The sequence below is a fragment of the Thermobia domestica genome, chromosome 17, assembly GCF_964235325.1.
Source record: "Thermobia domestica chromosome 17, izTheDome1.hap1.1, whole genome shotgun sequence".
NCBI lineage: Eukaryota > Metazoa > Arthropoda > Insecta > Zygentoma > Lepismatidae > Thermobia > Thermobia domestica.
The window spans coordinates 132,473,221-132,499,758 of NC_137470.1; the positions used below are offsets into that span (position 1 = coordinate 132,473,221).

At 36.2% G+C, this 26,538-nt stretch overlaps 1 long non-coding RNA gene across 1 annotated transcript in view; it reads left to right on the forward strand.

Annotated features, from left to right (window-relative positions):
• The window catches only part of LOC145674181 (uncharacterized), a 93,629-nt gene that overhangs the window by 24,968 nt on the left and 42,123 nt on the right, over positions 1 to 26,538 (forward strand). The window contains exons 2-3 of the long non-coding RNA XR_014128877.1: positions 6,316 to 6,358; positions 20,330 to 20,473. This is a non-coding gene — a long non-coding RNA (uncharacterized LOC145674181). The remainder of the gene's footprint in view (positions 1 to 6,315; positions 6,359 to 20,329; positions 20,474 to 26,538) is intronic.

Genomic DNA, 26,538 nt, shown 5'->3' on the forward strand with positions numbered 1-26,538 from the left:
ACCTGGTTTAAACTCAAAAAATACTGGGTTTAAACAAAAAAAAGAGGATTTATTGGTGTTTTTTTAACATGGTTTTGCCAACCCTGCATCGCACCATGCTACTCGTTTTTATGGTCCAGTCACGGCATTCTGTTGCCAGTGTAAAACATTAACCGTAGTGACATTTAATGACAAGTAATAACCTCGTGGGTTATCGGCTTCTGAAGTCCATACGATGAAGCGAACGTTGTCTACTAACTATCCGGCTGAACCCCTTATTCAGTTGGGTGTCCGTCTTGGCTAAGGTTTACTGGTGTTCGGTGCAGTAAGCAAAGTTATCAAAACATTTATACCTTGTTCTCTTACATGTGAATTTCTTTTTACATTGTTAAATTACTGTAGATTTCCAAATTACACAGATTCAATATTGAAACCGGAAATATATCTATAACTTACGGCAGGAATAGAGTGATAATGTGAGACATGCAACCTGTTTATCGGAAACTGAATTCTCATCAAAAACGATTTCTCATTATCTCTTACGATTTTTAATATTTAGGAATCGATATTGAAACCGAAAGTTGTACTAGTTCTTACTTTAATAGAAGATTCAAAATGAGATGAAATCTATTCTTAAGATTTGGAATCCATACCATAATCGTTTGGATCGTTAGAGAACGTGTCGATCGTTAGAGAACGAGTAGGCCAATGGTAAAACCCGTTAAATTCTCTTTAAAAAAATGAGATAGTGGTTGTTCTGGAAACCTTAGTTGGAAAGCTATTATTTCCAAATAGTATTCAGTAGAAAAAGCCATTTTAACTACCAGTAGTTGAAAATTGAGATTGAAATATGTGCCAATTACCAAAACTTGTTAAATCCATCATGGCAACAGATGCAAAACCAGTTAAATCCCTCTTCCATATTCAGTTTCATGAACTGTTAAATCTCAAACCTACAAATAACCTCATGAGAAAAGCGGAATCAAATCCGGTTAATTCCATATTTCAAACAATTTGAGGTTTCGTACTGTATAGGATTAGTTTAGTAATCTGAATATTTATTGCAACTCTTCGTAAATCACTGGAAATTTTATTTGGCAGAATTTGAAGTGCGTACTTTCATTTTTTTTTTAATTTTGGACTGAAAATTGAAAAAAAATGAAAATGAAATCTTTAGTTTTACGTCCCACGGTTATGCCGGTTAGGCTAAAGGAGACGGTGATGATGAGAAATGAATGAAATGGTGGAATGAAGAAAGTGGGAGGAAACGGGAGAATCCCGAGAAAACCCACGAGCACGGTGTTTGTCCACCACAAAGTCCACATGGCGCGAGCTGGGATCGAACATGGGACCCCAAGTACCGGAGGTGAACGCTCTACTACTGAGCCACCGCGCACCCTGGAAAATGGAGACACTATACGTCTTAACCTAACTGTTCGTGAAACTTTTCTGTGCTTATTTGCTTTTCTTTAATAATTACTAGACAAATGCACGCAAAATCGAAAGAAAACGATAGGGTCTACTCTAAGCAGCGATGATCATAACTTTGTTATCAGACAACACCAAAATTGTCTAGAAAACGTACAAGACACATGAAAAACTGGAAACGAAATGTAGCCAAAAAAAACAAGGTGAGTGGACTAGCTACGGTTAAAAGTAGTTTGTTTTGTATTTCAGGGTACCTCTTTACTTTGAACAGAACATTATTGGATTAGGTTCTTCTCTAAACGGTCTCTTCAGCTTCAGCAGAACCTCTTTCTTAAAATGTCTCGTGTCAATTATCATTCAAAATTATAACATGCTTCTGGTACAACATGTTAAAAAATTTTGCCACTTATTTACCATTTCTGATTCTCTTTCTGCCACTGTTTTGCTCAAACTCAACATTTGCACATTTTGGTTTGCTATATTTCAAATTCATATATTGGGATAGTTGGCAAATTAATATTCACTATGTTAGTCCATAAAAGGTTACAAACTCTTCCAAAATATAGTCATTCAGTTTAGAAATTGATACGGATAGGTATAATTAACTCCGCTTGTAGCTACGAAGGGTTTGACGATTGAAAGCAGCTCAAAGCTCGCGTTTTACAAAGAGGTTTTTGAGGAATAGAAAACCGAGAAAATGGTGATGCATCAAAGGACGACGACGATATGGATTTCCATTTAGTAGATGATGATGGAGAGGAGGTTATATAATTCAATTTTTTGCACATTTGGATCCATTGTTTTCAATTTAGAACAAAGTTAATGTAGCATTTATGTATCCATATTCATTTGTGCCAATCTTGTGCAATGTATAGTTGATAATACATTCCCCCGCCACCCAATATTTTAGTAGGCATAATACTGATTTCTGACTCTGACTCCCTTTCTTTTTGATAGGTTTTGTATCTTGAGCCTCAACAAAAATGGCCGCTCGTCCAGATGCAAAAGCTATTATTTCCATTTACATACGCAAAACCTGTTAAATCCAAACTATTTTCTTCAATCACGCAACTCACAGACTAGTGTGATTATACAGCTTTCGACAGACCAACACTCACATTATTCTTAATTTTTTAATGTTATTTTTTTTCTAATGTTATTTTACAATTATGACGTGTTTAAACAGTTTCTAGTGTTATTTTACAATTATGACGTGTTTAAACAGTTTTTCTCGATTTGTCACAAATTTTAAAATGTGAATTTAACGGGTTTTGCTGTTCGCCTGCTCATATATATTCGTATATATCCATGGTCCTAGTAAATACATAAAGGAGTTTTGGTAATCCTAACTCCTCGAAAATAGTTAATATAATATTAATCTATATATTTTGCATTTCTTAATTCTTTATATACTAGGGAATTTTCTCTTATATAATTTCCCTCTAGTTGAATTTCCACGATTTTTCTTATTGTCTGCCATTTTAGGCGTAACGAGGATTAGGCCAAACGAGGATCCTTTTTTCGCCTAAAATGGCGGCCGATAATCTTATCATTTATCTGTCATAAAAGTGTCAGATAATTGGTTAGGCGAAACGAGGATTAGGCCAAACGTGGCGACACGTTGCAATGGAATACTGGCGTTCCTCTCATTCTCTCTCCACCCCCCTCTCTCTTTCTCCCTCTGTTAGATCTACATAATTCTAGTTTGTTGACAGTTTATATTTACGTCTGTTAGTAACAGCATAATTATGTAGAGAAAATATCTACTGTTTGAAATGTGTCCTGAATAAGTGTAAAGCGATTAAAACCCTTCTACCAGGAGTCGAACACGAGAACTCGTCCACGGAACAGGCTCTCGTGCTAGCCACTAGATAGGCGAGGGAAGGTTCGTACATTTGTTAGTTTAGATGGAAACGTAGTGAAGAGATGAGTTGAGTTGATTTTGAGTTTAACATAAGTTTCAGCAGCGAGGCTATATGAGGCGTGAACCTACAGCTCAACTTGGAATCCGAACCAGATGGGTTCCCACCTGGAATCAATCCCAGGCTCACCACAGCAAAGGTGCGTACGCTAACAGCTTATCCATGAAGGAGCTCAACCTAGTAAAGATAAGACGCATATACTTAAATGTTGATTTCAGATTGCACCTAAAATTAATGCCTGTAGTTTTTTTAGATAAAAGGTACAGGATACTACACTAAACTTTCTCGTTCCAACCTCATAAACTAAATTACGATATGCTGAAGTTATAACTGAAACACTTATTTCTGAAATATGATAAACATTATAGGCGTTTGCGAAGGAAGCCTCAACCTAAGAGAACTCATACTCAACATCATAGTTTATTAAAATATATATATATATATATATATATATATATATATATATATATATATATATATATATATATATATATATATATATATATATATGAAATATGATAAAAATTGACTGAGTCATTAAAAAAAAACACCCGAAAAGTCTCTACCTTAAGAAGTTCGTTACTGAATTCTCTATGTCTGTGTATATTTCTGTCTGTCTGTCTGTTATTTGTGATTTTTTTTTTCAATTTTAAGCCCTCCATTTGATAGAGCATCAAAAACATCAAAAAGCATCAAAAAGTGATCAAATTTTTCATGCCACTCTTACCATTCCCGAGATATTGGCTAAGAAACGGCCGATTTCGAGAGATTTAAGGAACCATAAATTACAGAGAGATAAGAATTGATGTTGATCGATACCTAAAAGGATGGTGAATATTTCAGTACCAATTAGTAATTGGTAGCCACTGTTCAACTAGCCACTGGTTTGGCCACTGGCCAAATGACCAGTGAGTGGCCACCAGTTAATATCGTTGGTATATAGAGGCCATGAAGCATGTAAATTCGTTGAAATTTAGAATTTGATTTTTTTCACGATCGCCATGTTTTCTTCTTTTCTACCATTGCTGGAAAGTAAATAAAAAACAATCTGAAAGAAAAAAAAGAAAAACGAAATATGAATACAAAGTGCACTATACCGAGGATGTTATAAAATAGAAAATCCTATTATCTCAATGAAGCAAAAAATAAACAATAAAAAATAAAAACAGAACATCGCCACGTCCAGTGTTGAATTCAGACTTTTGTTCAAGGGGGCAATAAAAATTTAAGAGGGCTTATGTTATAGATTGCAATAGAGCAGTAAGAATCTGTCGCAACAAAACTCGCAACTTATTATTGTCTGGTTGGTTGCAATACCCAACATATTGCCATTTTTTGTAAATAACGTTGTAAAGCGTTTGTGTGCATCTGTATCTAATTTCCAAGTTTTTATTTAACTTTGACTTAATAAGAGAATGCGGTTTATTAATTAGAACAATTAGGTTGGGCAACAGAAGAAACTAATTTTCTTATAAAAAAAGTCTTTGATTTTAAGACTTTTATTCAGAAAAAAAAACGGAAAACAAATATGTATGTGTATAGATATTCTAGGGGGTCGCATATATACTCTAGGGAGGCTTAGTTCAAGCCCCCCTTTAACATGTCTGAATTCAATACTGGGTACGTCTGATTGGCTACTCTGATTTCCGCCATGAAAGTTGGGTGAAAACATTGCGATCTTATTTGATGTATAGCGGGCAGAGTGGGGGTAGCGAAACTGTGACGTATTATTTTCTTGTATAAGTAGATCATCTTTTTGCATTACACACATTACATTGCTACACGTTACACTTCACGCCGATCGTGGCATTTGGCGCGAAATCATGCCTTGATGTTCCTGCCATCTAGCGTCTAATCCTGCATCAGTGGTCGTGACATCTCGTGGCCAATTCTAATTCTGCGACATACGTTACGAGATATTCATTTTGTGGTAGTGCGGCAGCTTGAATTCTTGTATCGGACGTACAGCTACAATAGAAAGGTAAGAAAGGTATTCGTACTTATGAAGTATATTTTAGCGGTAATTTTTAGTGCTTCACAAAAAGATAGTGCTTCTACATTCACTGTTATTTCTTCATAAAGGTTTTTCTCCAGTTCAGAAGGGAGGCTGCGCCACGGGTTTGTGTATATTTGTAATTGATCATAATTTGAAGATGTTCTAATTACTTTTATATTTAACATAGTGCTGGCTTAACATTACTCAGTGCTGGACGCAAAATTTTTCAGAGGTGATTTTCTTAATTTCTCTATCTCTCTCTCTCTCTCTCTCTTTTTTTTTTTTTTTTGGTATAGTGCATCATACATATGAAAAGTGAACACGGATATCCGAATTACAAACTCTCCCACCAAGAATCAATCCCAGATCTCCACGCCATAGTCGAATGAAAAGCCATTTATCAAGAAAACTCAGTTTCGTGGTTTATTTGCCATCGAAACTGTATTAACACAGTATTTTTCTAGCCACATAACGCCATGCAACTTTAAAAAAAACCTCCTTTACAGTAGTAGCTCTTGTGAGAATTCCCATTGGCAAAAATTTTACTTTGTTTTATTTTTTTCGCCATGAGTATGAAGCAAGAAGCTTATCTGATTTACTAATTAATCTGTACAGATTTATAAAGCATTCTACTTTTTAAATTGTAGTAGGGAGCACAGTGGCTGAGTGGTAGAACTCTTACTTTGTGTGCGTGGGTTTTGTGGTTCAATCCGCGGTCAAGTAAGTCTGTGGTGAACAACATCGTGTTCATGGGTTTTCTAGAGGTAGTCCCGTTTTCTTCTATATTCTCATTCCACCAATTCTTCCATCATAATTCACTTGCCTTAATTGTCGTCTTCGTTAGCCTAAAGAGCATTCGTAATAATGGGACGTTAAACTGAAAGATTTCGAATATTTTATTTTCTTTAATTGTAGTAATAACATTTAAAGTTATATCAGTGTGACTTCCCTGAAGTGTCGCCACTGTGAGATTTATTTCATTATTTGCAGAATTTTGGATTCAGGACTGGAGACTGGTACGCAGTTTTGCTAGGTAAGTACAAGCATTTGGATACGTGTTAAATTGAAAATTAAGTTGTAACCAGGGACGTAACCAAAAGGTGGATCCTGAGAGTCCGGACCTGTTCCGAAATCCCAACTTTCCTGAAAAATTTAGTTTAACGTTAGTGATGAATTTTATAAATGTTAATATAATTTATCCTCATATTCTTTTTGGATCCTTCCCGAAATAAATTTCTGGCTACATGCCTGGATGTAAGTCATCATTTGCAATGAAAGAGAGAACCGCTTGACCGTAGAGTACGAACATGGGTGAAAATTCATCTGTGTTAGTATCTATGGAGTATTAAAACTTTTTATTATTTTTCTATTGTGGTATGCTATAGAATTTTGTATTAAACTATTTATTTAGAAGTTTTTAAAATAAGAAATTGACATTGGACTGTACAAAAAATATTATTTTGCCAATAAAACGTTCAATGCAAAATTTGCTTTTTACGATAAAAAATATGTCATAAGAACTATATTGTATTACAGATTCGTCACATGTTGATAATCTTAGCTTCTTCAGAATTATGCACCCAAAATTTATGTGGGTGCAAATTAACCTGTGTTATTAACATGTTATTACACTACGGTTAATAAAACTAAAAACGTTACAAAATACTCCTCCATTTAGAGACTAATAATATATTTTTTATAATGTACACGTTTACAGGGCCGTGCCGTGGGGGCGCCGAAGTAAGGGGGCGAAAAATTCGGGAGAAAAGAGGAAAAAAGGTAGGAAAAATTGCTTGGAATATATGTATGGGGGCGGATGGTATACTCCTGCCCCGGGCGCTGATTTTCCACGGCACGGCCCTGCACGTTTAAACTACTGCAGGTAATCTGTTGTCTACTGTTCATATTCTACTTTTGTCTTGGCCTCACGGTGGTATAGTAGTAGGGTGCTTAGCTGTGATGCATAGGGTTCCTGGTTCATTTTCTGGCCAAGTAACTTCATGGTGGACAACATCGTATCCGCGGAATTTTCTCGCAGTACTCCCGTTTCCTCCCACTTTCTCATACCGCTAATTCTTTCATCATCATTCACTTACCGTAATCATCGTCTTCCTTAGCCACGTCCTGGCTTAACCGTGGAACGTTAAACTAAAACAATGCATTTCATTTTTTATTTTCGAAAGCTTATCAAAGCATATCAGCGTGAAGAACTACACAGCACATTCTAACTAACAGAAACCTCAACTCAAGAAGCAGTTAACGAATCGCATACACAATTTCATAGATCCCCGTGTAGGTACCAACTGAATGTTACCTACTAAGTACAGGAATTTGTTCGCCGAACTATTTTCCAGACACACACGTGCGTGCGCCAGCATACTCACACTCATGTAAGCTCGATTTTTTTTGTAAGTTTCTCACACAGCAGAATACAAATCCGGTCGTAAATCCAAATATAGTGTAGTTTAATTAGTAGCAGTAGTTTAATTTCGTGGTAGTCTAAGCTTTTCTGTCGATTTCAAATATTTGTCGGTATAGGCTTGTAACACACAAGTGAAAATCATTGGGAATATCTGGCACATATCGAAACACCAAATCGATCAAATAATATAGTTCAATATGTAGTTGTCTGTATGAAAGTAATCGGAAATTTCAGACAACTTCACGTAAGTAAATAAGTAAGATTGAACATGTAGTTTGATGTGTTACCTTCGTGATCCCTTTGGGGTATCGATACGAGACGTGTTACCAGTCGTTGTTTCTTACAATCTTTCGAATGCCATCGAAATTTATATACATTCTGTTTTGAAGAATGAGTTCACCTATCATTCCTGGCCCCTGGGGATCACTCACTTATCATGAGCACTTTAACACTAGAAGCACGGAGCTTTTGAACCCCCTAGAAGCACGAAGCAGTCAAATTGACTGCTTTCGGTTTTTGATTAAAATAGAAAAGAATTCTAGCACACGATGACTATTTTATTGACATTCTCAATGAGACACATCTACAGGTAAGCCTAGAAAGCATATTATTTATTTTATTGTTTTTATTTATAAACACTAAGGGCATTAATATATAATATTAAAAATATTTATTAATATAATAAGTTTAATATCAGTATTTCTAAAATAATGAAAAACAAAAGATTGCTGTCAGTCTTAGGTTTTAAATTTGATTGTAAAATAATATTTGCTATGGTATCTTTCGAAAATATCTTTTTAGGAGAAGACAATCACAAAGCACCTACACTTAGAGCAGACAATTCGCTTTCGCATCTCTCCAGTACACACCTTCCACAAACATACTTTCGACACTTGTAGCATATGTCAACTGTTTTCTTTTTTTACACAATCGTTCTTGACATTTTTTTCGATTGTGTGTGGAAGCGCAGAGACATTGACAATCAAATCTTCGGCCAAACGTTAAAAATATTGTCACATACTAATTTTCATTCCATTAGCTTCTCTGTGCATCTTCTAGGAATCAATACGCACAACTCACTTTGTGTTTCTTCAACATTTGATCCACGATGTCTACACTAAACTTCATCTGATTGCAATACATTATAGTTTCGTTTTTCTTTTTCTTAAAGTGTCCTGGAAATTGACACTGACTCATGCATGGAACTCAACACAAAGACACTTTTGTTGCTTTTACATTTGTAGACAGCTAATTCATTACCACTCTGATCGCGGTAAACATCACAGTGATACAGGTCTTTCAGCTAGTTTCCTTGTGAAGAAGTTATTACATTTCTCACATTTATTTCTTTTTCAACAAAAGGATTTATCAAACTAAACACTAGAATTTCACCTAACTGTGTCCCAGCATGACGTTACCAATAATTGCCCATATATGGAAAACCTTTGAGGGTAGACTGATTGTACGTCGGCTAGTAACCAAATTTTGATGCCAAATTTTATTTGGCATATATTACAGAAATCGAACACTGACTTTCGTAGGAGAAACTTGCTCGTCAAGTTCACGCTGTCATGTGGTTTGTAATTTTTATGCCGTTCTCAACAAAATGACCCCACAGTTCCGACTCGATTGCGAATTTTTTCTCTTGAAGTCATGCAGATCTTGTGGTGCCTTTTCTTCAAGTATCAAGTACCGTTTTATTTCACAGAACCTATCCCTACTCATTATTTTACTATAAATTTTGGCCCTGTTGATCTTTCGCGCAAGACCCTAGTGGGCAATGTCGAAACATCTTGATAAATAATAAGGCCCAAATAAGACTGTAGTTTTGAAAGAGTTAAAGTATATGTTGCTGACTGCAGTTGCCTACATGCTTCAGAAACGGCGCACTTTAGGACATGCCTCATCATAGATTTATAAAATAGTACACGAAAAGCACTACATTTTTCCTCAAACACTTACCACTTGGCAAAATTTGTCGGTGCTGGAACTTAGCGAACAGTATTCTGCTTAGATGTACGACCAATGCCACTTTGTTCGAAATCCATTTCTTCTACAATGTTCCATCTGGAGCAATAAGACTGTCATCGGTATTGGCGTCGTCATCTCCCTCTCTGTCTTCCTCTCATTCATCACTTGAATATAAAATGTTCTCTTCAGGTTCAGAATCACTCCGGTTTCCATACCCTTCACTCGAATCCTCAGCTTCACCTTCTAAGAGATCAGGTAACATTCGAAGTGTTCCTTGAGTTCTCATCGTAAAATGCCAATCTACACGGTTCAGCTCAACCAACTCTAAGTGCACACTAACATGTAGATATTGGCCGCATGTATCTGAACTAATTTGTTTGTCGACTATAAAACACAGAGATATCTCATAACACAATAAAAAATATGAAGTTATAATTGGAACTATGTATCGCAATATACCTAATAAAACAATAAGTTATCTTAAATTTTTCTGTCTCAAATTACAATGAATAAAAGTTTCAATATTTCTTTTGTCTAGAAACAAGAAATATTTAATACTGCCATATGTGACTTACAAACAGAAACACTAATTTCCTATACTCTTTATAAGGCAGTCAAAATGACTGTTTCGTGCTTCTAGGTATAACTGACAATAGCGCCCCTGTAAAAAAGCATAAACTAATTATTAATACTATCAACAAGTGCGCACAAAAATATTAAAAGTCAATGAATTTCAGGGCCTTAGCGAAAATATTACAGAAGTGATACGAAATTATATTTCTTGAAGCAGTCAACATGACTGCTTCGTGCTTCTAGTGTTAAAGAAAAATGAAATGAAATCTTTAGTTTTACGTCCCACGATTATGCCGGTTAGGCTAAATGAGACGGTAATGATGAGCAATGAATGAAACGGTGGAATAAAGAAAGTAGGAGAAAACGGGAGAACCCGGAGAAAAACCACGAGCACGGTGTTTGTCCACCATAAAGTCCACACGGCGCGAGCTTGGATCGAACCAGGCACCCCAAGCACTGGGGATGAACGCTCTACCACTGAGCCGCCGCCCCCCGTGAGCACGTTAAAGAGTAAGTGTCACAGTAATGAAATGAATTGGAGGGCGCAGTGGCGCTTTGGCAGATCGTTCACCTCAGGTGATAGGGGTCCCTGGTTCGATCCCAGCTCGAGCCGTGGTGGACAAACACTGTGATCGTGGGTTTTCTCGGGGTTCTCCCGTTTCCTTCCACTTTCTTCATTCTACCACTTCATTCATTTCTCATCATCACCGTCTCCTTTAGCCTAAGCGGTATAAACGTGGGACGTAAAACTTCAAGTAACGAAATGAAATCTTTCAGTTTAACGTCCAACGATTATGCCGTTAAGGGTAACAGAGAAAGATGATTAGTACAATGAAATATGGAAGGAAACTGGAGAACTCCGGGAAAACCCATGTACCCGACATTTTCCACTACAAACTTACTTGGCCGGGGATGGAATCAGGAAACCCACGCACCAGAGGTAAACACCCTATCGCTGAGCCACCGTGACCCGCACAATTCTAAACGTCCAGATATTTGTCCTTTTGCAAAATAAATCATTAGTAATTAACACCGAAGAATGTAAGGGAATAGTTCTTTCAGATGATTTTAAAATGAAATTTTGGATTTGTATGTTTTCTGAATCTTTCGTACCACTTTCTATGTGAGTGTATTTTAGTATACGAGATCTAGAACTGGAAACGAAAGATGAATTAAACTGTATATGAGTTGATAATTAACATGTGAAAAAAAAATACAAAGTAAAATTTCAGTTGCTAGCTTCCACTTTTCTTCTTCTTTGTTTACTCTATATAGTTTTTTTTTTTGTTTCCCATTGCTACATTTACTATCGATAAGATTTTTCTAACATTGACTTAAGCTCTTTTATTTTACAAAAGATAATTTGAGGTTTTAGCTTTTGTCGAGAGTAGCTAGTTTTTATATTGACGCGTTAGTGCAAGTATTTACATTCACTGCAATCTTCTTAAGATAGGAGCGGGACTTTTTCACTTCTACATCTTGTTAATCAGTTATCCGTTTCGATATCTTTGCTACTATGTTGTTAAATATTTTACTAGAAAATGACAAAACTGCTCTTGTAGAGCAACGTGTAAAAAAAAAAAAAAAAAAAGCTATGTGTAATAAATTGAGTTTATTTTTCATTTATTATTTATTTACTTATTTATTTATTTATTTGACTTGTCAGATATATTATTTGAAGGCCTTATGTTTGTAACTATTTTCTCATAATTCTTGGGACGTATTTTAGATTATTATCATTAGTAGTAGTATATATTCTGCCTTTCGGCAGGTCCCAGGACTAAAGGGTTTTTTTTTTTTTTTTAATTTTAGATTTAGGACTGGAAATGTTTCTTCCACGTTTCTCGATCCTCAGCTTCCTCTTTTAACTCCCAATATTTTCTTCTGTTTCTCAAATCAGTTGTGCTCTTCTTCTCCCTATTCCTCGTTTTTCTTCCATATTTCCCTCTATGACGGTATGAAGAAGACAATTTGTTCACAAGATGTGTCCAATCCAATTGGCCTTCCTACGAAAGATGTTGACTAGAAGTGTCCTCTTCTCTCCTATCCATTTTAACACTTTTTTGTTTGTTGCTCTCTCTGTCTCCATCTTCCATCTCTCTGTGTCTCCATTTTATCTTATCCATCTTCATCTAACACCACATTTAGAAGCTCTCTAAATATTTCTTCTCTAACTTCCGTAATGTTCAAGTCAATGGTAAACCATTGGATTTCAAATTGTAAGGTCGTGAGTTCGATTCCCATCTGGGTCAGTTCATCTATAAGTGCTATATCTGGAGAATTTGAGGGGGCGCGGTGGCTCAGCGGTAGAGCGTTCACCTCCGGTGCTTGGGGTCCCTGACTCGATTCCGGCTCGCGCCGTGTGGATTTTGTTGTGGACAAACACCGTGCTCGTGGGTTTCTCGGGGTTCTGCCGCTTCCTCCCACTTTCTTCATTCCACCATTTCACTCATTTCTCATTATCACCGTCTCCTTTAGCCTAACCGGCATAACCGTGGGACGTTAAACTTAAAGATTTCATTTCATTTTTCTGGAGCATTTGACTGTTTCATTCAGAGACTGTATTGTATTTTAGATGCGTCCCGAAATAGAGACAGCGGCCTAAATTGTATATTGCACATCTGTTATACAAGGTTGTGAAGATGTGAAAACAATGAAATAAATTTAGAACACTACCAAAACTATGAAGTCGAGGTTTATTGGTATGATGCATTACAATGAAAATATTCCGTATTACATGTGAGCCTCTGCAGCCATTTTGAAAAGTGTCACACTGGAATCTAATTAATTCAGTGAAATGGTTACTTTACGATGCAATACTATTTTTGAAGTAGGATGTGATTTCGTAAAAACATCGGTGTGGTAGTTTTCTCTCTGCTTGTTTTCATCCTGAGCGAAATTATGATCATGAATTTTCAATGACAAGCTTTGTATATGTTCTAGACCTATGTGATCAAAACTTCGTTAACAAAGAATATAGAAAACATCATATTAATAACTTTAGGAAATCATACTTTATTTCGAAAATATAAATGTATCGTTAAGTCCATATTTCACTGAAATAATTCAAATCCAGTATGGCACTTTCCGAAATGACCGCAGGGGCTCTTATGTAATATGGAATATTTGCAGTGTGTTCTGCATCACACCAACAAACCTTGATTTCATAGTTGTGGTGGTGTTCTAAATTTATTTCATTTTTTCACATCCTTGGAAATCCTGTATATCAGATATGCAATACACAATTTAAGCCATTCTCTCCATTTATGGGACGCATCTGAAATGCATACAGTCTCTGAACCAAACAGTCAAATCCTCCAAATATTGCACTTATAGATGAATTGACCCAGATGGGAATCGAACTCACGACCTTACAATTTGAAATCCTATGGTTTATCATTGACTTGGACATTTCGGAAGTTAGAGAAGAAATATTTAGAGAGCTTCGAAATGTGGTGTTAGATGAAGATGGATAATATAAAATGGAGACACAGAGAGATGGAAGATGGAGACAGAGAGAGCAACAAACAAAAAAGTGTTAAAACGGATAGGAGAGAAGAGGACACTTCTAGCCAACATCTTTCGTAGGAAGGCCAATTGGATTTTACACGTCTTGCAACCAGCGATAGAAACCACTGTTTCAATTATTGTATGCATATGATTCAGTAGGAGACAAAAATGCATAACATCTTGTGATTTCAGCAAAACGTTTACGTGCATAATGATTTTTATGCTAAAAATGCATCACTTAACACTTTTCATTGTGCATTTAGCTGTATCCTTAAAAATTACGCATCTAAACGTTTTGCTGAAACCACAAAAGTTATGTATTTGTAGTCTTTGTGTGTGTTTGTGTGTGTCAAGTAACGCGTCTGTGGTTCTATGTGTGTGAAATGAAACTTACTTGTTCAACCTAAAAAATGCTGCTGCACGAGAACCACGTTATCTATTGATGAATAAGTAAGATGAAACGTGTCATTAACTTGGAAGAGATTTGAGTTTAGCGTCCCATTCAGCGGCGAGGGCTATATGAAACGTGGATTTACAGCTTTGCGTAAAGTTCGAACCACCTGAGCTTCCATCGAAAATCGAACCCGGGTCTCACACGTTAAAAGCTCTTACACTATCTATGTAGCACGTGTTGCACGGAGGAGCATGCCATTTACTAGCATACCTGTAACTACAAAACTATATATATATATATATATATATATATATATATATATATATATATATATATATATATATATATATATATATATATGTGTGTGTGTGTGTGTGTGTGTGTGTGTTGTATGTCTACAAAGTCAGACCTTAGACCATTTTCTCAGAATCGGTTTAGAGATGGAGATTTTTGCTAACATGTAGTCTATGTGCGGTGGAGGCTACAGTTTGAAGTGATTGAGACAAGTGGGTGCTCCCCGGGGACCGGTGCAAGAGTCAATTCAATAATTTCAAAGGAAAAGATATTTCAGATTGGATGGCATTCGAAATATCTTAAGAAACAAATACTTGACACCGTTTACTTCATATCGTTATACCAAACTGGTCACGAATAGTGACGGGTCAAACGACGAGTTCAATATACATCATTACAATGATGTACAGTCTGACCCGTAGTCATTTTTTGAGAAATAGTTCGGTGTTTAAGATTTCCCCTGTCATATAGTGCATGTACTGTGGGGCTCACTGCGTAAAACTGCGGTAGGTTTCCAAATTATCGGAATTCAATATTCAAACTTAAAGTAGTACCGGTACATCGATAATTACTGGTTGCGATAGAGAAATAAGACTAAAGATAAAGCCTGCCCCACGAACGCTGGGTAAATATCAAAAACTCGTTACTCGCTAGCCCGTCCCGTTTTCGTTCAATATCGATAAGCGTTGAAACCGGAAATCGTAAATTTTAACAACGGAGGAGATAGTGCCTACTCCTGATACCCAACCGATTACCAAAAAAAAAAAAAAAAAAAAAAAAAGTTTCTACTTAATGAAAATCAGTATTGAATTCCGGGAATAGTAGTACATTTAAACCACTTTCGATTTCGGTACAGTCTTGCAAGTTGTCATAATATGTTCTGTCGGAACCCTAAATCAATTACAGAAAACCACTTGTCCTCCTTATGTATTACTATATTTTATTCTATGAGGATAAACGTTGAAATCGGAAATTGTTAATTTGAAGCACTTTCGGTTTGCACAAAAAGTTAACGGATGGTATGCAACCTATTTTTGTCACTCTCAATCCATTGCAAGAAACCTCATCTCGGTATATCTTCTTACTTTTTCCCATATGAAAATCAATATTCAGACTAGAAGAAATACAAATTTCCAACCCCTTTCTGTTTTGGTAGATTTTTGTGGATACTCAAAGTATATTGGTTTGGAACTCTAAATCTTTTATAGAAAACAGCTTCTCATTATCTGTTACTATTTTTGTTCTTGGCTGATAAAGGTTAAAACGGAAAATGGCTAATTTGAACAAATTTTGTTTTGAATAAAGGGTTAAGGTAGAAGATGAAACTTATTCTGAGCACGCAAAATCGATTGCAAAAAGCCACACGATGTCTCTTACCATTTTTTCTCTGCTACCGGTTCACAGATGGTCGCACGGACAAAGAAGTTCTATAAGACATCCGACACACACACACACATATATATAAAGGTAACCTTTTTCACCCAGCATCTCCGAACACCGATATGTCACCTAAGACGTACCTTGAAGATCAAAAATAATCTCCTTCTGCCAACGTTTTGGAGGACTATGGATTCCATCCCGGTAGAACTTGGAGGGCAGTGAAGCGAAGAAGGTATCAAGTGCATTTTGCATCTCTAGTAGGGATTTGAACTGGCGTCCCCTAAGGTGATTGTCCAATGAATGGAACAGGTGATAATCAGATGGTGCAATGTCCGAGTAGTATGGCGGATGCAATAGTGTTTCCCAACGAAGGCGTAGAATGATGTCCCGATTCATCCTAGCCACGTGGGGCTTAGTGTTGTTCTGTAACAAGAGGACCCCTTTGCGATTCAGAAGTGCTGGTTCCAGAGTTTTGAGTTTTTCTTGAACACGGCTCAACTGCTGACAGCACACAGTTGCACCAAGCAACACCGACAACGTTTGGGAGATGATTCCTGACACCACGATCAGACAAAAAATTATAGACCAACTTGGGTGCACAAATGCTTCCTGTCGGAGTTATAGGCTGTCAAAATCATGGAAAATTGAACTTTCGTTTCAGAAGTAGTTGGTGAGTACTTCAAATTGTATGCCCGTATCCAAACTCCCTCTATAAAAACTGTTGCGGAAGTACCACAGGATTTTGTAACATGGATTTTTGGATACGGCACATACTAGTTCCTAACTGAAGGCTTGACCCTTGGACTACGGTAGATCCCACAGTTTTGTACCTATGAAACTTTAAAGTTCAATTTTTCATGATTTCGGCAGCCTATAACTCCGAAAGGAAGAATTTGTGCACCCAAGTTGGTCTATACTTTTTTGCCTTATCTTGGTGTCATGAATCACTTCCCAAACGTGGTCGGTGTTGTTTTGAAACACCTTGTACACATAGTATCAGTATTAAAAGTGTCCTACAAAATCATTAACATATATTCTTACAAGAAGAGAGTTATAGATATGCGACAATCATTTTGGACATGAGTGTAAAACAATAAACCCGGACTTAAAATAATAAAAAGGGACGTTGTGTAATAAACACTTATATTCTTCTGCTTAGCACAAAAGTGTTGCGGTCTGCATCCTTGTAGGAACTGCCAAAAAGTTGGGAAACTCCCGACTTGTGTGCTTGCGTGTAGTTTCGTGTCACGTGCAAGGCAAGATGTAATGACAAATCGTCACCGATTGAGACTGAATGAATCCGTTCTTTCTACTGTCACCGACGACACGTTACTGATTCCTTGCAATGTTGCCAATTCAACTCTCAATACAAAGCTTAGTTATCATTATAGGAGGAGCTTATTTCCAAATTAAATAATTCCATTTCCAGTTTTTCTTTTTCGAAACTCATCTAAAACGTTTTCTGAATTTTAACCTTCCTGTTTGCGTACACCATGTTGTATAATCCCAGAAAGCTCATTACTAAGTTTCAGGAGCCATTAAATGTGAGTTTCGACAAAAAGAAAGAAAATAAAAGAAATAGGAAAGAAAGAAAATTAGATCCTCATCCGTTTTCTTACATAACGTATTTCTTGGCGAACAGAAATGAATTTAATCAACTAGCAGAATGCCCGTTCTTCGCACGGGGAGAATACTTTTCATTTTCTTTTTTTTTACATAAAAGGCACCAAAACTGTCACCAATAGTTCAACTCAGTTTGGGTTCAACTTACAGACCCCAAAAGCTATGATTTTGACACTAATATTGGTATTTCCAATGATTTTTACGTCACCACCCTAGGGCTACTAGGCTACTAATCAAGGCTGAATTTGGATTTAAACGACACCGTTCGACTCAGCGACCCCGAAAACTATGAATTGAGCACTAATATCGGTCATTTTCGATCATTTTTGTAACTCTTCCTCAATTTGCACAGTCAAAGCAAAATTATAAATAATAATAATAATAATAATAATAATAATAATAATAATAATAATAATAATAATAATAATAATAATAATAATAATAACAATAATAATAATAATAATAACATGCCTGACCCGAACCTCATCCATGTTGAAAATTTGATTGAGATCGGTCGAGTGGTTCAAGAGTTACTAAATCACAAACATAGTTACTTTCATTTGAAGACTACAAAGGAAAAAGGAGGGAAGTCAGTGTTTTATTACTTTACACAATTGCCCTGTTTTCCACTGACTTACCTACTTCTTCCCCTGTAGGCAAAATCTTTAGCATTAAATTTCTTCGTGACTAACATTCACCTTACTGTGGAATTTAGTCCATGCAAACTACACATTTCAGTGTATACACAATTCTGTTGCTAACCCATTTTCGATCATTTTTTTGACTAACCTCTTCATATATATAAATCGTGAAACATAAATCTATCCTGTGATCTTGTAGCTTGTTCCGTTCATATGTCTTCATATTCCATATATATTTCTAAATTGAACCCACAATTTCATATGATTTGCAGAATACCATGCAGGCAGTTATATAAACTTACGAATCCTCCCACTCCTGAATATTATGTATCAATATTCCTATGAAATACCATGCGTTAAATATCAATTCAGTAAAATCTCCTAATAACGTATACTAGTGGGATATGATTATTCGGCCGTAAATGAAAGGTGTTTATTATAGAGAGGTCTCATAAATTAATACTTATCACACTTCATGCGTGAATTGCATGCAGTATACAATAAAGTCGTTATAAATGCATGGTAAATACAGGGTCTGCACAAAGCTATCTGGACTTTCCTGTACTCATCATACATCCCATACGAAAAACATTTGAATATGGAACTAATGCGAGGAAAGAACTTTTTTTTTTTTTTTGATGGAGCAACCTAATATATTTTAATATGTGCACCTTTGGTGGTCCTGTATGTGTCACACTGACATTCTATCTCCTGCCATGTTCGTGCCAAGTTTCCTGATGAAATGGGTTCCATTGTGTTCGTGACTCGTTGTTTAAGGAGATTTAAATATTCAATTCTCCAAACATACATAAGATCTTTTATGTGCCCCAAAGGCGTTAGGTCAAGGCCACGAGGATGCCAAACAATAGCTCCTCCATTGTCAATCAATCTACCTGGAAATCATTTGTGCGTAGCTGCACGAACCTAACAACTGGAATGGGTGGATGGTCACTAACACCGTATGTTTCTTTAAATTTTTTCACTCACTTACGAATATTGTCATCTGTTAGTGGGATCTTACCCATTGGACGAAAATGTATAAATATTTTTGCCTAGATAATTATGCAACCCATAACTGTTAAGTGCTTTGAGGTTTGCATATAAGCGTTACTCACTCACTGATACATTCTTGCTTTATACACTGAGAAAAATTTTCATCGAAAGTTTAACAGTAAAGACATGTAAAGTTGATTTTTTTCCTGATCCCGTATTTAACTTTCGTAAATTTTGACCTGAAACATTTATAATGTTAATTTGTCATGTGCCGAAGTAGAAATACAATATGGTGCATTTTGTCTTTTACGAAAAATCTGTAGTACCTAAAAATGTCCGTAACGACAGGAAAGTTTTCAGTTCTGTAATATTAAGAATACATTCGAGACTTTACAGATAATCGTGACGTCATCCAAGAGAGAGAAATGTCTTTCAAGAATGAAAATATTACAGGCTATCCCACCCAGTACGCGTTTTTTACATGAGTAAGGAAAGTATCGCAGAAAGAACAAATTTTCTTTGCAATGAATTTTTTACATTTTACTGTTAAAATCTCAATAATGTGAAAACGTTTGTAGTAAAGTGCAAACCTCTGGCGAAGTTTTACGTCCCACGTTTTTGATGGCTAGGATAAAGGAGATGGTGATTATCAAAAAAGAATGAAATGGTGGAACGAAGATAGTGAGAGGAAACGGAACAATCCCGAGAAAACACACGCACACTGTATTTGTCCACCAGAAAGCTTACTTGGCACAACCTGGGGTCGAAACAAGGACACCATACACCAGGGTTGAATTCTCTACCAGTGAGCCGTCACGCTCGCCACTGGTGTTTCAAGTCCGTGGTTTAACCGCCAACCAAGTAACTCTGCGGTGGACAACATCGTGTCCGTGGGTTTTCTGGAGTACTCCTCTTTCCTTCCACTTTCTCATTTCACAATTTCTTCCATAATTACTCACATACTTTAATTAACAATCTTCTTTAGCCTAATGAAAATAATCGTGGGACGTTAAACTAAAATATTATATTAATAATAATAATAATAATAATAACTATTATTATTATTATTATTATTATTATTATTATTATTATTATTATTATTATTATTATTATTATTATTATTATTATTATTATTATTATTATTATTGCACTCAGCAACTCCTAGTGACACAACGTACCATTTTACTGAACTGTATGTTGCAGGCAAAGAACGATTCGTGACAGTGGAACAGGTTACCTCACGTATTGGTTCGTTCGCATTCTGTATGACTCTTACTCAATCACATAGGATAAAGTCAAGAAGAAATACTTACTTTGAAGGAGATACCTCCGGTGTTATCCACGGAGGTAAGTGTTGTTTGTTTTGTTTCAATTAACCAAATAAGCATTATTATTTACTATAGATCATTATACGATGTAAATTTAGTTTAATTCTTAGTGGTAGTAGTATTTAGAATTAAACGTAAAGGTCAATATTTGAATGCACTTTCTAATGCCCCTTCCTCATTTTTAAATATTGTAGGAATCAAAGCGTAATGTCACGAATATTTTTTTCTGTAATGTTCTAGAAAACTTCTTTAATGTCTAACCAATATTTCTGAGACAATTTATATTGCTGCTCAGATCACCCTCGCTAACGACATCATAAAACGTATTCTTTAACATTGGTAAAAGGTAAAAAAAAAAAACTGTTTTTTAAGTACAATTTTCTAAGTACATTTTTGCGCAGAAATTTTAGTATTCTTGATTTCGAGAATTTTTAGGATAGTGTGTAAAAGTGGAGATCGAACTGGCGGCTCACAATGAGTTTCATCCTGTAACTTTTAAAACAATTATTTGTTTTCTATTTATTTATTAAAATTGCTCTACCAAAGAACAGTGACGGGTCTACCCCGTGGTCGGGGGGCCAGATCCCCACTTCTTTAAGTGACACAAATAATTAAAGCTATTATTTATATATTTTTTTGAAAGTTTATAGTAAACTCATTATATACATATCATACTCTGAGTTCTGGATGGCTCCCCAGTATTTACATTCTAAATCTGCCACTGCTAAGGAACAATATTATTTCATAAATAGAAGACAATTACGCATTTATTATAAAGGAGACGGGATTAAATTTCATGAAACTCGTCACTTACATCTAGGAATGATCGGAGGCCTTTTTTTGCAAGCTAGGGTGGTTGAAAAAGACCAAAACTTAAGCCTAGTCCATGCGTTTCTCGCGGATCTAGTGCGGGTATGTTTAGTGCCAGTGGTGGATCTAGCCCGGGGCTGGGGAATCTAGGCCCCCAGTATGTTGAGTGACAAAAATAATTTAAGCTATTGTTTATATATATATATATATATATATATATATATATATATATATATATATATATATATATATATATATATATATATATATATATATTATTTTAAAACGTTTATAGTAAGCTCACGATTTACCTATCACAATCTGAGTTTTGGCTGCCCCCAGTTTTTATTTTCTAGATCCACTTCTGTTCCGAGTTCGGTTACTGGTGGGACGGCACTGAACGCATGACATTGGTTTCCATTCCACCTTAATCTGTAGGCCAACTTCTTACATAGCCTCGGTGCTGAAAAGAGACAATAAAATTTAAAAATTGAAACAAGTGCTTCGCAAATGTACGCACAACTTGATGCATGCCTGCAGATAATTTTAATGCAAAACAAAAATTATTTATACACATTGCATATCTTTATTAACTATATATTAAATATACTATAGCAATGTATAATATTTAATATGTTAGATATTATAATGTGTGGGTAAGCAAACCTAATACCGTTTGCTATGTATCTCAAATAATTGAACCCCATTAACCCGAGAAAGCCCAAGGGGTGCCTCAGAGGCACCTTGGTCCACTTTCAATGCAATTATTATTAATAGATGTTTCTTCGCGTGTCTTCCTCTCTAGAATTCTCCTATCTCTTTGGAATATGCCCCTTGATTGAGTTGTTCATACGTTTCCTTATTTTACTTCAGAAAAAAATAGGTTTATTTTTTATATTGACGTAAAGGATCAAGCGGTGCCTCGGAGGCACCCTGGTCAATTTTTAATGTCATTATTCTTAATAAATATTTCGTCCCGTGTCCTGCGCTCTAGAATTCTTCTATCTCTTTGAAATACACCCTCTGATTGCGTTTCCTAAGTATTTTTTACTTTACCTCAGAAAAAATAGCGTTATTTTCTACTAACGTAAAGGTCCAAGGGGTGCCTCTGAGACTCCTATTGAAGTATGTACTTTTCCAATTATTTGATACTGTTCATTGTTTATTTCCATTGACAAATGGTTTCATAGCAAAGTAGTGACTAGCCTTTCCTATTAATGAGGAAAAATACAAATGGTCGCGGTGAGTTCAGGTAGCTTGTATACGTAGCAGGGAGCCTCAGAGGCACCTCCTGGGCCTTTTAAGTGTAAAACTAGCGTAGGCTTTCTCGGGTTAAAAATCCTGGGGTGAGAAATTAAGACCAAACCTTGGCCGAAGCTGCAAATGGCCATGGCTCCGTTCCTACTTTTGAAATTTGTGGATAAAGTTTGTTATTCTGAAATCTGATTTTACAAATAAATCCTTCGTACTTCCACCACCGTTAAGTACGAAACCGCTTTACTTGTTTGCTCGGGCGGGAACTGACCTTGCCGTGACCCTAACGTTACTGAGACTATGCAGGTTACTGCTGTGTAAATACTGGTATGTAAGTTCGTGTTTGCTGCAAGATGCTTGGAAATAAACTATTTCAGTTTAAAATCCCACGATTATGGCATTTTAGGCTAAGGAAGATGATGATTAAGACAAGTGAATAATGAAAGAATTGGTGAGGTGGGAAAGTGGGAGAAAAAGGGAGCACCCACGGACACGATGCTGTCCACCACAAATTTACTCTCCGAGGATCGAACCAGGGACACCCCGCACCAAAAGTATGCAGTCTACCACTGTGCTACGGTGCTCTCATACAAGAGGCTCGGGTTCGATTTCCAATGGGATTTCACAGTTCTGAATTCTGTAATTACAGGGAGGAGTGCAAATTTGGGGAGATGCGAAGCAAGAGGGGGTGAAGAATAGTTAAGACCGTTCGAGTACATCCACCATCTTGATTTGTCAGCCCATTGATTTATATGCTGATGTTTTTCTTTATTCACTGATATGAAAGGAAAGTTTTATATTTTGGTTTCACTATTTTCTCCTTCAAACTCGTTTCAATTCACTGTTCCCCACAAGCCGAGATATTTCTCGTCCTGTCTCGTCCTCAGAAGTAGAAAAAATAGCAAATTTTAATATTTGAATCGAGACGAGAATCATGACCCAATATCGTTTCCTTGTTTCGAGACGAGAATCTATATGAGACAATACATCTCTAAAGTCTCGTTTTCAACACTAGTTTACCCAAATCTCAGATCTGAAACACTGTGTATTACATGATTCATTGTGTAAACATTGAAAATGGAGAAAGTGATTGAAGAACGCAAAACGAACATACGTATCATCGTATTAGAACCAGATAACGTAACTCCATTTACGTAGGGGGGCACTGTGGCTCAGTGGTAGAGCGCTTACCTCTGGTGCATGGTGTCCCTGCTTCGATCCCCGGCCAAGTAAGTTTGTGGTGGACAACATCATGCTATTGAGTTTTCTTGGGGTATTCCTGTTTCCTCCCACTTTCTGATTCCACTAATTCTTCCATCATCGTTCACTTGCCTTAATCATCGTCTCCCTTAGCCTAACAGGCATAATCGTGGGGAGTTAAACTCAAATATTTCAATTTTCCATTTTCGTAGGTTTACAGGAGAGAGGAAAATAAGGTAATTTTTAACACGTTGTTTTAATAAGATGAAAAAAAAAAACATTATTGAATAGCAGTCAAAGCGTGACAAAGTGTGGTTCATTAGCACTCAAATGACACTAACAGGGACTTTCAGATAATTACGCAGATAATTCAAGAAAACGATAGTCCTATTTTTGAAGTTACGTTCTTATGGTTCTCATACGACAATATATCAACGTTTAAAGATATTCAAGTCAAATAAATTTTAATACTAAATATTATACGAATGTTGTTATATATACACACCATTCTTCATGTACTTTTCGAGACTCAGATGGATACTGATAACTTCTAGATGAAATTAGGCACTAATCAGGGTATAAATGTTGTTCATAAGTGTTCATAACGAGGCTACACGAGATGAGACGAGAATTGATTTTTCAAAAATCGAGACGAGACAAAAGTATTCTTCGAAAATCGGAACAATACTGCCTCTCCTATAGCTTCCAAATTTATTAAATTTTACTTCGTCAAACAAAGAAGTCCTTTTATTTATAGGCAGAAGATAAAATTCACTTGTTCTTAATTGTATGTGCAGCTTTTTCTTTGGAAATTGCATCTTTCGTTTTTTTTTTTTTTTTTTGAACTACGTACAGGCAAAACAAGTTTGATGACAAGCTTGTTTTTGTTGTTGTTGTTGGTTGTGGTGATCTTTTTCTAAGTCTGGCTACTCCTTAGTAACAAACCAGGGACTCTATCCCAACGATTTCTTTTAAACAACTCGGCTTAGCTTGAGTGTTGTGTGTTTGAGGTCCTTATTCATCGTGAGACCAATTTTTGTACATTTTATCTCCAGGGCCAAGTTGATATTTACAACAATCTTAAAATAGAAAACTAATTGACCTACTAAAAGCAAAGTGTTATCATCAGGCCTGAAATAGTCAGTCGTCCCAGTTCGCGCCAAATGAGCTTTGTAGTGGACAAACATCGTGTGCGTGGGTTTTCACGGGGTTCTCCCGTTTCGTCCCTCTTTTCTCATTCCACCATTTCATTTATTTCTCATTATCACCGTCTCCTTTAGCCTAACCGGCATAACATTGGGGCGTAAAACTCAAAGATTTCATTTCATTTTTTTTTTTATTTTTTCTCAACACCGAGTTATGAAGGAAAGAACCTGCTATTAACGCGTACTTTAAGAGAAACTTGCATCCAGTGTAATTAGTAGCACGAGACCGCCATGTAAACTCAGTCTTCACATTATGGGAAGTTTCACTCCACACTATTTTTTCTCCAACAAGGATTACTTCGCCTAATCCGGCAAAACTCGGTTTCATTATACGCATTAAGTCAAAGTAAAAATTTCCTTACTTATTTTATTTATACCTATTTCTGGGCACTACTGTCATCTTTTGCCTTATTGCCAGTTACGTACGAGAGATGGTGTCTCTCAGATAGCAACACTATCTGCACACGGTGAAGAAAAGAAGCGAAAGAATAAAAACTTGTATGTATGGTATCACTCTGGGATTGGTGAATGAGAAAAACCCAGGAAAAACCTCACTCAGGATTACTAACTTGAAAATGCTGCTCCATATTTTCGACAAAAGCGTTCTCAGCCGGAAATGAACCCGGAACCGCTCGCACCAAAGCCGAGAGCGTTAGTGACTACTCTACGCGGGGCCACGCCAACATATAAAGATATCCTATAGTAAGAATTATTATTAGAAATTTACTAAAATTAATAGTAAGTAGAAACAATTATCATTAATTTATTGTGTTTTGTACTAGTGTCAAATACCCGCTTCGCTGGGTAAAAATAACAAAAGTTAGTAATATATTCCGTTAGTCAGTCATTTTTTACTATTACTGAAGCGCCCCCTGATATCGGTTATTTTCGATCATCTTTAACCCCTCCTCCCCCTTCCCTAAGTTGCAGGGCTGAATTTATTTTAAACGACATCGGAAGTGTCACTGTTCATCTCAGCAATCCCGAAAACTATGGAACCGACACTAATATAGGTAATTTTCGATCAGTTTTAAATATCTTCCTCTCCCCGTACCCTAAGTTACACCGTCAAAGTGAATTGACAAAAGTCATCTCATGCACAAACCTCATCTATGCGGATCGGTCCGGTGGGGTTTAAGAGTTATTAAGCCACAAAAGTAGTCACTTTCATTTTCGTTCATTTTAAAAAAAAATGACTGAGATCGGTGGAGTGATTCAAACGCGGTACGAAATCACAAACATAGTGCCTTTCATATTAGAGTGGCCTAAAAGTAGGTATAAACTCCTGCATTGACCAAGTATAACATTCTAGTTTATGGATTTATTTGCTTCGACTGTTCCAGGCTTAAGTTATAAGCAAAAAGACGTTAAGAACAAATAATAATAAAAAAACTAGGTCTACCTGTTTGATAACAATAAGAAATGATATAAAATACGGGACGGAAGTGTATACCTATTTTTGGGCCACCCTGTATATATATATATATATACGAAATGAAATCTGAGTTTTACGTCCCAGGGTTATGCCGGTTAGGCTAAAGGAGACGGTGATTATGAGAAATGAATGAAACGGTGGAATGAAGAAAGTGGGAGGAAACGGGAGAACCCCGAGAAA